Below are 15,706 nucleotides of genomic sequence, written 5' to 3'. Positions count from 1 at the left end.
CATAAAGTACGGGGTAGACAATAATTCCTTTTCCCAGTGCTTTAAAGTTAACTGAGGGCATAACTATTATGAAAGTACTGTTATTCTCTCCCCTGTATGTGTGTGACTGGAGGGCCTTATTATCAGAATTATCCTGAATATAGATAACAGCTTGTTTGCTACTTTGGGGTCATGGAAAAGGACAACTCCAAGAAGGCACAACAGAGCAGACTTCTATTAGGATCTCAAGAGCTAAAGAATAGGACTGTATCCCACATAGGAAGCAGACAAGACACCACAAGTACAGATTGGCATTTCTTAATTATAGGTACCCAGACCAAGCTTGCCATGGTTCACAGGTGACTGCTTTATCACAAGGAGCAAGGAAAGGATTGAGGGTCGGTGAGTGTCCCCAGGACACAGCACTGGCCCTTCCTTGTCCTGTGCCCCTGGGAAAGAGTAGGAGGAGGCTGTCCCAAGCTACAGCCTCATCTGTCAAACATGTTCCAGCTGTTTTATGTGGATTTATTAGATAGTGTTAATGGGCAAATGTGTGCTTAGGAGACGGAGGCATCTTCAATCTCTTTTACTGCGTGGGATGATTTCTTTCATGTTCTCATAACTGCAGTTACATAAGGTGCTTTCATGATGTTCCCCGTATGGTTCCCCTGTAAACAATTAGCTTGTGTTAAGTAATGTAAGTAATGATGGAGAACTGGAAGAGATTCAGGGCACTGCATCTGAGCATCAGAAGTGTGGATTTGGACAAAAACTTCTGTGGGCAAAGGCTTCGGCCATTTAAAGCATATTTCTACTGGTGAATGTTCTGAAAACAGGTTTTGTTGTTTCTCTTTTCTAGTCAAAATGAAACCACTTTGCAGCTTGCCTAGTACTTCTGGAGGGAATCCCTGGGCAGGTTGGTGTCACTGAGTTAATGTCTCTCCCAGGAGCACTCAGTGACCTCTCAGGTTTATGAAGCACAAAACTAAATGATGAACTTTGGAGGTAAACAGAGGTGATAAGTAATGTGATATTTTGTAGGGCTATTAATAACAAGTCCTGCTGAGTTGCAATGAAATCATACCTGGAAATTGTCAAGAATCCCAAATGGGATTGCTACTTTGCAATAAGCATCTTTTACAGCTAAGAAAAGCACAAACCTTTGACCATTTACAACTTAACTGTTCACCTATCTGTGTTTAATTCTGTTTTACATCAGAAGCAGGGAACAGGCTATTTCCCTTGTGAATGCTTCAGGTCAGAGGGAAAGGACCTCAGTGCACAAGCAGCCCTTAAACTGTACTCCCAGCTGCACACACACAGCTTCTCAGTGCATGTATTTGACACATCTGTTCTCAGCTAAAATTCGGGCCAGCAAAAACCCAATTAATTGCAACGAAAGTGCATAAAGCATCCCAAAGGTGTGCTTACTCCCTTTTCTGATTCTGCCAGGTTTAGTTTCATCCTGGAGGAAGACTGATATAGTTATTGGGTTCATCTGCCAGTTTTGCTGGCAGAGGGTTGTCTCCACTTGTAAGGTATACTAGTGTTCCTTGGAAAACCTCTAGTGGCACTTAGAAATTCTCTTGTATTGCCAGTAAGCTAGTTTTAGATATTGCATGGCACCTGGAGGATTCTTCTATCGAGCTGCCCTCAAATATCTTAGCAAGACTCTATAAGACTGGTGACACCAGCCATAGGGGAACAGAGGGGTTTTCTCTAACAAACACTGTGTGAACATCCTCCTCACATTCCAGTTCTTCAGTAACTGTTTTGGAAAGTAACTCCTGAGAAGAACAGCCATTGCATCCAGCCTTGTTCCCTGGCTGAGGCACACCTCAGCCTGTTGAACTCCATCCTCCATCCTGTTGGACAATTCATCTGATAGCTCAGCAGGGCTCAGTGTACGTATTGGTGTCTGAGCTGGTGGGACAAGGGCTTCCAGTTGAGGAGATGGAGCAGGGCATGCCTTGGCTAGTCCATTCCATCAACACGAGGGAATGGAAATTTCACTGACATATGACTTCTGTCATTTTAGCACATCAGAGTGTGTTTGTTTGATCACTTTAAGAAGTTTTGCAGATGAGTTTTTTTCACTTTTGAGGGGGATGGAGCAGAGAGCAAGCATGTATGCAGTTCTGTTGGTAGATCCGAGTGCAAATGAACATACAGCATGATAGCTTACCAGTGTGACATCTGTACTGAGAACCTAAACAAGGCTCTATTTGGCCTAAAGCACTGTTCCACACCCATACTGCTTAATCTTTACCACCTCATTCTGCTTTCCCTTGTTCTCATTACCATGGTCCTCACAATGCCCAGATGTGTTTGGAGCAGTGACACAGGCCAAAACCTGCTACTAGTGGCCAGGATGGAAAAGATCACCCTGGTTCAGGATGATGCATTCAGATGTAAGCCATGCTACATGCCTCCAGCAACAAAAATGGCCCCTGCTCATTTTATTTGTTAGTGCAGATGCAGTACAATGTCAATCAGTGTATAATGTGTAACAGCAGCTAGGGAGCAAAGTAAACAAAGCTGGAGCTGTTCTGTTAGCAAAGAATATCTGGCAAAAGAACCATATTGCCCTGCAGAAGAACCATATTGCCCTGCAGTCCATGAAGCAAAGCATCAGCTGTGGCAGGTTTTCTGCATATAATCAGTAATCTCGTCAGTTTACAGCAGTGAAACATTACCGTGCCCTACTATACAGATGTCCGCCTTCCAAAAGATGTGTTCCTGTACTCTGACCCTCCTGACTTTAGATGTATGCTTGCAGGGCTGGGTGAAATAGGAATGAAACAAAGCCTAAAATTCTGCTCTAAAAAATTAGATACAGATGCAAGCCAGGTCTAATTAATCCACAATAGTAATGTATAATTATAGCATATATGCTGTCAAACAATAGCCCTGACAATCAAAGAACTGAAAGCATCTTCTCACTCCTGAAGATCAAAACTGAAATAGAAGGATTTAACAGGCTAGCGTTCTAGAGAGGTTAGCCTTCAGGTCTTTGAGAATTCAGGCTAAAATGACTTACTAAAGATGCCTTAGACAGTCATTTCCACTAAGGTGCCTGCTCTGGTGCTCACCTATATGCAAGCATCGCTGTGTTGAATTCCTTCTGGTGAGTCATTTTTTTATCCACATCACTTAGTTGTGCTTTCGGTTAGTGCTTTGCTGTATGCAGTTTTATTGCAACTCTGTTTCCTGTTAGGAGATAAGCATTTAACAGGGATCTTTATAGGAGATGCTACGAGCCAGAATCAAGTACTGATCTAAGGATCAGATTTAAGGAAGATATGCCATATTCACAGGAGTATCTTTGAGAATCACTGCATTCAAACAAGCAATGAGCCATGTTGCCACTGGGGTTCATTGCTTATGCATTAGGGAGGAGGTAGATGAGACAGTCAGAGCCACTCAGACTTCTTAGTGTGAAGGTCTCACTTCCTATTCCCTTTCCACTGACCAGCTCTGGCTCTTGTTAGTCCTGTACATCATGAACAAAACCAGATCACTGATTAGGTAAATGCTGATCCTAGTAACTATTGGGATAGTTTTATCTTGCAGTAGTCAGACATAGGGGCTTAGCGAAGGGCTGAGGAGGGGCAGAGTCAGCACAAGGGAAGGGACCAGACCACATGGCCGGGAGCCACTGGTAGAGAGAGGCTGGAACATGGAGCAAAGGACAGGGTCACAGAATGACAGAATGGCTGAAGTTGGAAGAGATCCAGCCTAAGCCCCTGTTCAGGCAGGTTCCCCTAGTGCACATTATCCGGGATTGCATCCTGGTGGGCTTTGAATATCTCCAGAGAAGACGACACCATAACCTCTCTAAGAAACCTGTGCCAGTGCTTCATCACCTACATAGTACGCAAGATTTTCCTCGTGTTCAGTCTTCCTGTGTTTCAGTTTTTTGCCTGTTTCCTCTCATCGTATTGCTGGGCACCACTGAGATGAGTCTGGCCTCAATCTCTTGACACTCTCCATACAGATATTTGTAGACATTCATAAGATCACCTCAAGCCTTCTCATTGTTGGATTGTATATGCCCAGGTCCCTCAGCCTTTCTTCATAAGAGAGATGCTCCAGACCCTTCATCATTTTAGAGCCCTTTGTTAGATGTTCTCCTTATAGTGACAAGCCCAGCTGTCACATAGCTTCAGTTTTCAGTAGGGCTTCACCTCAGCTGACTTCAGCCATGTCAGTGCTGAGCAATACAGTCTGAGCTAGATGTCCATGCCTGCTGTCCATGCCTGTCTAGTCAACAGAGAAAGACAGGTGTATAGTAGAAGCCTTCAAAGGTGATTGACAGAAGAACTGTGCACCCAGAGCTGTTAGCAGCCATCTGGATGAGGTGTTGACGCATGAAGACATTTCTGGCAAGTTAACTAAGACATAAAGTGCTGGGCTCAGAGTGGGGCTATGCTGACATGCTGACTGCTCGCAGCACCTGATCTGTTGTGAATCCTTTTGGGAGAAAGGTGTAGGTCAAAAATGCAAAAAAGCAAAAAAAAAAAATTTTGGGTAGCCCAGGTGTCATAACTCACCAGTGTTTTCCGTCACAGGATCTCAGGTTTTCAGACCCAGAGGTGAGAACTAGGTATCTAAAAGCCAAGAGCTGACTATAGAGGGAGCCTACACACCTCTGTTTTTAGGCTAAGTTATTTGAAGAAACAAGTGTTTGTTCTTGGTATTTATTTACATCTAAAGAATGCATTACATAACTGAAAGAAAGAGAAACAGAATGTACCTTATGGTTGGTTCACTTAGTACTAACACATTTTTCTTAGATGATAATTACACTGTATTTGGCAAAAAAACCCTCTATCTTTGGATTACCCGCCTCTAAATCCACAAGTCTCTACATGAGCTCATTTTCTCATCACTAATTACCACACAGTATTGTGCAACGCGGGAGTAGCTCTGCTTATGACAACTCAGTGCACAGTCCTCACTCTTCAGCTTCTGCTGTGGCATGCAGTGTGATCTGCAGCTGGAGTTTGCCCTCTGAACATTGCATTTCTGCTTTTGCAGTGGGTGGGAGCATGGCTGAATCACTCTGCCACTGGTGTTGGGGCACAGAGACCACACATGGCTGGGTTGACGGATGCTCATGCTGCACCACAGCACCTCAGCATGCTGAGCACCTGTGCCAGGGGGTGCTGCTGTTTTGTTCTGGCTCACCAAGGAGACAGCAAGGTCACCCTGCAGCACACCTGGGACATGGGCAGCTGCTCTTATCGGAGGGGGTGGAGATAACATACTTCTATGGGGAGAAAAGAGTTCTGGTGGTAACTACTGGTACAGAGTCTAAAGGGTGTGCTTCGCACTTCAGGAAAAATACATGGGTTTTGTTCAGTGGTGATCTGAGCTTTTGCACATGCCCACCCACCCATATAGTTCACAGAACTTGTCCAAGAGCTGCATGGAGGGTGAGGCTCTTTTCAGACAGAGGTGAGGTTGTACCTGATGTTGATATGGGCCAGTGTGGGCTGTTTGCAGCTATCCTTGTGTTTCAGCCCATTCTGCTATCACATCCAGCCACATGGCTGGGAAGCATGCTGGTGCTGAGCTTTAGTCTCCTGATCACCTGCCATTCATGGTTGGAAAATTACTAGCCTGGTTCCAGAGGGCTTGCATTCTAAGTTTCAGGTTTATTTCCTTTGTGTATGTGAACTGCTGATACCAGCTCTAAGGGGAACGGAACTCAGCATGAGACCAGCAGTGCAAACAATACAGATATTACAAAGCTAGATCCTACACACGGATCTTGACAAATGAGTGAGGATGGAGTGGACATGTAGAGACTGCAGCATAACATAGGTTTTTGCTGGGAGAAATTTAGCTTGCACCAACTCTGCTGTTAGAGGCAATGTGCTGGGTAACTGCACTCTTAGGTACACAGCAAGGGCTGAGGCAGTATCTGTTTTACAGTTCATACTCTGCACACTGTAGAGTAGGGACAGCACCTGCCCTGCTGGGGGTGGAGAAGAGGCTGCTTCTCTGAGAGACAGGAGGGTGCATGGAGGAGAGGCTGAACTGCAGAATCACAAGACAAGACTGCTCTGGAGCAAAATACCCCAACCCCAGAAAGATGGAGAGGATCAGGGGATCATGGGAAGATGCTGCTGTTGTCCTTCAAGACTGATTTGTCCTCCTTGGAGACCCTAAACTCATCTTGCTCTGTTTCAACCTGTGGCAGATCCTACTGACTGTTCCTGCAGCCCTTGTCCTGGGCATCCAGATGAAATCCTTGAGGCAACAATATACAAGTACCTGGAGTGGTGGACTGTCTCAAGCCAGTCCTATTAGGATAAAATGTGGCATAACACTCTGAGACCTGATTTTCTGCATTTCTAACAGCCCTGCTTTTAAGGTGGCTGCTATGAAAGCAGTTTGACCAGATGCTCAGCTTGGGTCTGCTGCCTCTGGCACCATACAGGTGCTGCCCCAGCAGAGGATGGTGTTTCCAACACTACCTCTTATGGAAGGTGCTCGTAAGTCTTCTCTACTAGAGAAGTTGAGAGATCACACTCTTTCATTTCCATACCTTAGCTTTAGTTTTTGGGTTTTGGTGTCTTTTAGTTTGGTTTAGTGAATATTTAGATGTCCATCTGCACTTCTGGAAGATAATAAAACATGCTGGTGCCACAAATCCTATTGCAACTACACATGAGATAATGCAAATGTAATCTCACAGCATCTAGAAGGATAAAGAAAGCTGCCAAGGAGCTTAATGCCAAAATGGACACACCTATATAAAGAATTATTCAGCTGAATGCTACAGATTTATCGTGAATTGTATTTCAGCCTTGTATTGGTTTAATAGTAGCAGTTATTGGAGGGATAATGATAGCACAAAAAATTTCTGTTAGGACTGTTACAATCAGAGAAGGCACCGTCTTCTTTGTTTTTCTGCACTATTTGTAAATCCAGACTCTGTTTTTAAAATATTTTTTAACTTCACTGCGAAAGGACAAGGATTGGAAGAATCTAGCAGCTATCCCTGTGTGGTTTTGTATATATATGTACAGAATTATAGTTAAACAAGCACCAAAGATGAGACATTGAACTTTTTATAGCAAATGATTGGTGGAATTGACACGTTTATGGGCAGCTTCAAAAAGAACCAAAACAAAACCAAAAAAACAAACCAAAAAACCTGGCTGGATTTGGCTCTGGGCAGCCTGGTCTGGTGGTTGGCAACTCTGCCCATGACAGGGGGATTGAAACTAGATGGTCATTATGGTCCTTTTCAACCCAGGCCATTCTATGATTCATTCTATGGTTCTATGAATGTGGACAGCCTTCCTTCCCTTCATCCCCAGGGCTTTGTAACTTCAGTGTGACTGACTAGACTAAAGAGTCTGGGCTGAGAATTGAAGGTTGTCCACAATGAAAGGCAAGGAAGCTTGCTAGCAGGCAGCATTGAAGCCAAACATTATGTATGGAATATGACTTAGGAATCTGAGACAGATGTTTTTTGACTGAGTCTTCCCCAGTGGCCACTAGTACTGCTGTGCTGCCCAGCAGGCTTAGAAGCTGCCCTTCTGACTGATCAGGTGCCTCAGTTACTGCCTCTGGTGAAAGAAGCAAGGCAGTGGGTAGATGTTGGTCATCATTAGACATCCCCTTCAGGGTGGTGGTAGGTGGGAAGAAACTACCCATGAGCTTCAGTGAGATCATATTGGTACCCCTGAGCATCTGTAGGGCTGGTTGCCTTCTTGAATGAACAGCTTGTGAGATATCTGAGCTTCTGAAGTGATCAGCCATGGGAAACCCCAGCCAATTTACATCAGAGGGAGTGAGCAGAATGCGATCATTGGACTTGGCACGAGTGTACTATAAATCCAGCATAGAGTTACTATGGGGCTGGAGTGTGTCTGCTTTTGAGGTATGAGGAACTGGATAGCTGCAGCTGGGAGAGCTCCCAGTGGAAGACCCTCTTTGAGTAAATGGAGCGGAGGTGCCAAGTCATGCACATTAGTTTAAGTGACAGCAGAAGAACAGTACATCCCTCTGGACCCATGGTGGTTTCCCCAGGCTGAGGTGGTGGAACCAGCAGCGCAGACAGTTTTGCAGTGCACAGGTTGTTCTGCAGAAAAGTATCTTGGACTGAATGACCTCATAAAATGTGTGTTGTGACAGTTCTATTGAGCAAGACATCCATTTAATGCAGGATTCCAGTGACTTGTCAGTTATTGGGCTGCTCCCATGAGGATGACACGTAAGAGTAAGTGGACTGTGACTGTACCAGGAAATTCAGAGCCTCAGTTTCATTTTTATGAGTCCCTGAGAGTGGAAGTTGCTAGCAGGACAGTGAGTTATATCTGTGGGGAGCATCCAGCTTACCAACTATTCACAGAGAATATGTGCTTTTGCAGGCTTTTTCAGACCAGGTCATAACTACATTGCAGCAATGTCAATATTTAACTGCACCTGATCCTTGAATGCAGCAGAAGATTCTGGGATGTCAACTTTTCTACCTGATCTCTGGATAAGTCTTTACTGTGACCTGCAGCAGAATTGAACACACCAATAATGCCAGCACTAGTTCCCAGCTTGCACAGTACACAACGCTGACATTGCCTTTGAATAAACACGTGCTTCTGTTGAATTAGTGCACATGATATAGGGTGTATGCCAGATTTCTGCTTTTACATGGGTCTCATTGCCAGCCCCAGGATGACAGGAGATACCCAAGCCAGTAGACCAGGAGGAACTTCACCAGAAAGTCTCTTCAGTACTTTCTGGACAAACCATGCAAGTTTATACACGTGGTTGAAGTCATTGAGAAATGTTTCCTTGAGTTCTGAAGACACAAGAGGAATAGTGGATAGAAATACATCTGTCAAGGAATGTGCCAGGCAGGTGACAGCATCTTCTTCAATGAATTTGGACAGAGTAGGGTGTGCAAACCTCAGCACAACTGTCCTTCCATGCTGGTCCTCTGTAGGGCTGAACCATGCTACCATGAGGCCACAAATCTGAACCCAGCTCAAATCAAATATGACAGCTACCCAGTGGGGAGAAATACATGTCAGCCTCCTAAACTCTGATTTTACCTAGAACATCCTGTAAGACTCGTATGTGCTCTTATTTACAGGTGGCAACTGTTAAGTCAGATGGTAACACACAAGAACATTGTTTAAACTTCTGGTTTACTGTGGTTATCTTGGGGTTTCCAGTTACAGAGAATTCAATAGAAAAACAATTTCCTGTGCCGTATCTGGAGCACTGCGGTGACACTATGGTGGCATCTGGTGATGCAAACTCCCATTCTCATGGCTCCCAGTAAGCTCAGAGTGTGCTGTGGTGAAGATTTTGTGGTCCATTCCTGTTCAGCCTCTTTTCCTCCTTGGTTCTGAGGTCACAGCGCTTGTGTGTCATGTTCCCATTTGAGTTTGGTGCCATGTATTGTTGCTTCTTCTTCCAGCACTGACTTATAATCAATTTTTTTCTAGCCAGTGACCTTTACCTCAGGCCTCATCTTGCATCAGGACTCCATGTGCAGGCTATCACCCCAGCTGCCCCTTGGGAGCAGCCATGTCACTGGGCCAGTTGTGACTGCAGCCATCAGTGCAGCCTCTCTGAACCCTCAGTCTAAGGCTTGCACAAGCACACAGCATTCCTCTGGGAAAGGTGAGCAGTGCAGAGGAAGCAGGCTGCTGTCCACCTACCTCCACCAGGTGAACTCAGACACTGTGTCACAGGCTGTGCAGCAGCAGACAGGGAGATCCTGAATGCTTTCTGGGACGGCAGCTCCCCTGCCACAGACCAGTTGTTTTTCCCCACCATCCTCATCTCCTCACAGACTTTCCCATTTGAGCCTAACCTGCCATCCCCGGTTCTGCTGGTTTTTGCAGTTATTTGGTATCTGTGGTATGGTAGCCTCTGTGTTTTGTGCCTGGGTCAGCAACTCCTTTGAGCTGCTAACTCCCTGCTGAAATACTAGCAGCTATGTGGGCCCAGCATGGATTGGTGCTGTGTGCAGCTGGGTATTTAGAAGTTGAGTGGTTGGGATGGTGCCAGAAGCTATGCTGCTGATGCTTATGTGGAGATGATATGGCAACACTGCTGTTTTATGTATTAAACAAAACCGAAGTTGACCTCTTCTACTTCACCTCAGCTATGGGAAGAAAAAATAGCATATGAAAATACTAAACTACTGAACTAAAAATACTGTATGAAATAATCCTCTAAATAATCTTTTAATGAAGCTCATGTCTGGATGAGCCTCCGAAATCTCAGTTTCAAGGATCTGACAGTTAATCCAGTAAAAGCCTGTTTGCTGAAGCTGGTCCTTGCCATCTCCTCAGCTCAGTGTAGACGCACAAATAGGTGGGGCCAAGAATGCCAGCTGCCCCACAGAGCTCTTGTAGGCATCTCTGCAGGGACACAGCAGCTGTTGGTACTGCCTTGTAGGGGTCCCCTCCCTGCTTCCCAGCGTGAAGCTGGGCTACCTACTACCCCTTGTTTGGTCTTGGTGGTTTCCTGTATCACTTTGTTGCCCCAGACTCACACTGTATTATTTTGTCTAGTCCAGCTCCCAAAGACACAGGTGACAAACTTTGCACCCAGTCACTGCATGGTTTATTTCACAGGAAAATGGATGTGAATGCTGCAACTTCTGAGAAATACTGGGCTTGAACTGGCCTTTGTTTCAGCTCATCTGCTTGCTCAGAATTTCAGGATCTCAATAGCTGTTCCCTTTCTGCCTTGATTTTCAAATGTTTGTTGAATCAGTCCTGCTGTGGGTCTTCACATCATCTATTTACATATTTGCGCTTTTTTTTTTTTTTTTTTTTTTAATTATTCTTAAATGCTCAGAAGCATTAACCAAAGAAGGTGAAATATAGTAATTTAGTGTAGTAAATGTAATGACATTTCAAAGCAAATGAGCCTTAAAACAACTGAAAGTAATTAAAATAACCTGTGGTAGGTTCATACGTACAAAAAATGCCCATTTTGGGTAGTGTGCTAGGTGATGGAGCATGAACAGTGAGGGTGTATGCCCAGTTAAACAGCCACATGGAAGTGGCTTTGTCCTTCCTATTATTAAAGCATGCTCATCAAATAGAAGGTAAGAACCCAGACATACAGGATTCCTTCTGGTTTGTGTTGTGAAGTGAGAACAAAGGACACAGTGTTATAGCAGAGATAAACTACAAAACCAGTCAACTATAAATAGACTGTTAGCACTGTGAGCTTCCAAAAACAACAAGATGGAGATTAGAGGAAGGCGTTGAAGAATTATGGGTTCACATCCAAAAACCAACAACAAGCAAACGAACCAACCATCCAAACGCAAAAAAAAAACAAAAACACCCAACAACAACAACAACAAAAAAAAAACCACCACAAGCAAAACTGATCTCATTTCCCCACGTTTTCCAGGCAGGACTTGAGGCAAGTATAGCCTGAGAAAGAAGGCAAGTAGTAATTCACAGCTGCCTGATAACAGTGGTACTTTTTTTTTGGGGGGGGGGGGGAGGAAGCTTTCATTCTTATCTCTAGAAATATTCTTGCTTGTTGCACTGTATGAGGTAACCCTTGTTTAATTCAGGCTTCCTTATCTTGTGACCAAAAAAATCCAGTTATTTAAAGTTATTAGCAAGGTTCTTTCAAGCATACTCTGAAATTACAGCATATTTACCTGAACAGGAAGATAGTGCAGCTCCTCTACTGGTCTCCAGTGCTTAGAGAGATGCAGGTGTTTGCTGTTTCCTGAGTAGCATTAGAGTCAGTGAGGCACAGACCCTCCTTATCAGAGGGGTATCTGAATGCCTAGAACCTCATGGTCTCCAGAAGATGACAGGTGCAGCGTACAGCTGTTGTGGTGCAGCCAGCCATCCAGGCCTTGGAGTGTACTGTTTCTCAACAGCCCTTGGTACCTGAACTCCCACTCTCTGCACTGAGGCAGCAGAATGTGAGGATGGTCTTTGGCTGTAAGTTAGAGGATGTCTTCCTGCTCTGCTCTAACTTTTTTGCTTATACATGCTCAAAATAAATATAAATATGGTCCATAAACATGGGCTATCTCAGTTGTGCTCACTGCTCTCTCCCTCTCCTGTGTGTGCCTCTTTGTTCCTTTTTTGCTTTTCCCTTCATGCTTTGTTTTTTCTTTCTCACTTGGACTTTCCCATTTCTCCCTGTATCTCTATCTTTCTCTGCTATTTCAGCTGCTGTGCTTGTGATGAGTACAGATCCCCCTGGTTGTAGTGCTCTATAGTTCCTAGAACTACACTTATGTCTATTTGTTCTTGGAACCAGATAGTAAAAATAGTCTAACAGCCATGGAAATAGTGAGGGAGATGAGTACATGTATTGTACATTGCTTTCATGGATTGCCAAAAGGTGGAAACCCCATTGCTTGATGTTGACTTTTCCCATGTCTCAAAGCTAGCCTGCAGCTAACTAAGTTGATCTTGGAGGCCTGGGAAAGGACATGCTCCACTGAGTAGAGTTGCACCTCTTGGCAGAGAGAAAAAATCTGAAAGAAAAATAATTGAGAGAGAAAAGATGAAAATGGGTAGTGAGGAAAAAAAAAGCTTGGTAAAGTGTAAGGAAAAAAAGCCAAAAAAACCCAAACCAGACAAAAGAGCTGTCAGAGAAAATGCTGCATGTAATCTAGTATCCTGACTTGGAATGAGATTGTACACGTGTGGGAGAGGGGGGCATAAACTTCTATAACTGCACCCCAAAGGAGATCTTACTCTGATCTCAAGAAATCCACTATTTTATCTCCAAGATTGAAGTCTTGTATTTTTTCCATCCTGGTTTCTTAATGAGATGTATGAACGAGATGTTAACAAGAGCTCTATGAACATGCAGTATTTATGGGGCTGCGGTTAAGGTTCTTTGCTTCAACATGGAGGAGCAATGATTTCGGCGCAGAACCACTGCAGCTGGCTTTCAGTGGGGGTGAAGCAACTGGAGAGGAATTAAGAAGGACTCTCTCATCTTCTGCTTTGAACTGAGCTTTGCCATTAAGATATTGTAATTTGAGCTACTACTACCAAGTTCATCACCATGGACTCTGCTGTGAAGCCACCAGGTAGTGGAGGTACAGACAATCCCCAAATGCTGCAGTCCAGCAGAAGGGCTGCCCCTTTTCCTGGCATGGAGGGCTGAAGAAAAGACTGGTGTGGGCAGTCTTCTTGCCCTAGGATGGGGTGATACCGATGTGTTTACACTCCTCTTGCTTGAGGCTACCTCATCTATAGCAGATTCGTATGGGAGACAAACATTTGGGAGTATGAAGCAGCATCATCAAGTTGCATAATGAGCAGGGTGGATGATGGCTGCCCGAACACACCCCAAGGCCCTCTTTTATTTGGCTTTCTACAGCACATGTTTTTCTGTACAATTTAGTCGCAGAAACAATGCTAGAATCTATGATTGTGTCCTAAAGTGTCTGCGTATTCAGTGATGTCACTGCTACGTTGCTTACGTTGTCCCAGAGGATACCAAGGTTTTTAAGTTTCTCTGAAGCACTGGTAAGTTATATGGAGCGTTATGCTAAAACTGGAATTTCCTAGGATTCGACCAGAGTAGGTATTGATCCAAGTCTTTTATGCTGTCACCCAGACATATATAAGTCGTACTGTTTGAGCCATAAGTAGGCAGGAAGTGTATGTCTTCTCTAGACTACATAGTTTTCATTCTGTTTCTGAAATAGCTGTGACATTTAGGGGTCTAAAGACAGCTCCAAACAAAGATTGTTGTGTTTGTATTTTAGCTGTACTTCCATATCGCTTTCTCCTCTGCTTCCCTTTCATCACTGCTTCTGCCTCTGCTCTTTCCCTGGCTTGCTGCCTTCCCACCTTCCCCCTCCTTCTTTTTTTGTTCACTACTCCACATCTATTTTTTTCTGCTTCTGTCATCTTCACCAGTCAACATCTTCCTCGGCTATGTATTCCCTTGCATATCTCTCAATATCAAAGAGCACTGTTTATTTTATTATATGCAGAGGACAAAATGCTTGAAATGCTAATTTGACCCCAAGATCTGTCCACAAAGAAGAGTTGAAGGCATTCTCTAAAGAGGATGCAGATGCAGGCTTTGTATACAAACCCATCATCTTCTTGACCTCAAATATGTTCAGTTTTTGCAGTTCATGAAATTGAAGTTCCAGGAAAGCCTTGGAAAAAATGGGAATTGCTTTACTTGTAGAGTAATGTTAATGCTCATTCCCATGAATCTCTCACTGGGATGTTTTAGACTTCTTTCACAAACTGTAGCCTAGCAGAACATTGATATGATATAGTGGCAAATATTGATAATTCAGTTTTGGAACAAGGAATGAAAACAAGTATGAATGCTATGGAGGTCAGGTCACCTTGACATTGTCTATGCCAGACAATTGAATTGACTTTACTGAATGAATCATTATGTCTATGACCAACAATTACAGTAAGTAATATCAGGAATGTTCCCAGATTTCTGCTGCTGGGACTTTGAACTGATCTCTCCCAACTGCCAGTTTTCTTTCAGATTCTGGTGCACATCCTGTGCACAGTAGGAACATAATGGATGAGATCAATGAAATTTTGTCAACCAGCTGCTAGACCATGCTTACTTTAGGAAAAGAAAGTAGTTCCTGAGGAAATGCTCAAATATTGCTCAGATATCACATCAGACATACATCAGCTCCATTGATTAACTTAGAGGTGGAAATGGATGGCTTCTTAAACAGGTGAAATGCTGACCAGGGATATATTGTTATATGGTGTACAGGAGACCACTTGTGGTTCAGAACTGAGCTAACACTCAACATGAAAGCCACATTTCTTACTAGGGAAAGGCTTGAGAAGAAGCCAATGTTTCACACACTCAAGCAGAGCTGTGAGAGCACCGCACATCAGTGCACTGTGAGAGCCTGCATCCAGCTCTGTCCCTGTTGGTTTAACTTAGAGGTGGTCCTACACAGAAATTTCCCTGGTCATGGCAGCTGTCAGAATCTTCCATCTAATCTTTGGCACCCCAGTGTGATCAACCCTTGCTCAGCCCCGCTGGTATAAAACAATTTCTTGTGTTCAAAGCCAGCCATCAGACTCTGCTATTCTTCCTTAGGCACAGACCTGGACACAAAGATCACCTCTAAGCTTAATTATTACAAAACAATTTAACTGGCAGACAAGTGAAATTTCCTCAAAAGCATCTCTTGATACAAGCACAGTAGCTCTTCTACCTACAGCAATCATCTTTGCCAAGCTCACAGTACAGCCTGGTTTCACATCTGGTATAAAACCCATGTCAGATAGACTGTATAGTGATCAGAGTCTTCCTTAGTTTGCAACTAACTGTTTTAGAAATTGTAGTTCTACCCAAAACCATAGCTGTAAGTGACAGTAGATAAGGGATTGCTGGAGATATGCTTCAAAGGTGCTGGCTCTGTGGTCTCTCCTGCAAAGGGAGAGTGGGGCTGTAGACCTTATAATCCAAATAAAGTGCAGAATGTGTATTGTTGCCTCTGATCTGACTGAGAGTTCTATATGAGTTGTGCCCATGTGCCCATGAAATGAAGCCCAGATCTGGCTCTCCCTTCCCTTCTCACACTCAAAAATCCAGCAGAAAAGAAAAGTGAAACGATTTGTTTTTGATAGGCAGAAAGTGAAAACGGTCATTTTGCATTTTACTTATGGGGAAGATTTTGTGAAAATAAAATGAACAAGGACATGTAAAAGTCTTTTATAAATAGATGGAGCCAACTTTAAAA

Source organism: Tetrao urogallus, assembly GCF_951394365.1.
Source record: "Tetrao urogallus genome assembly, chromosome: 2".
NCBI classification, from domain to species: domain Eukaryota; kingdom Metazoa; phylum Chordata; class Aves; order Galliformes; family Phasianidae; genus Tetrao; species Tetrao urogallus.
The sequence above is the reverse complement of the archived record's forward strand: the minus strand, read 5'-3'. Positions refer to the sequence as shown.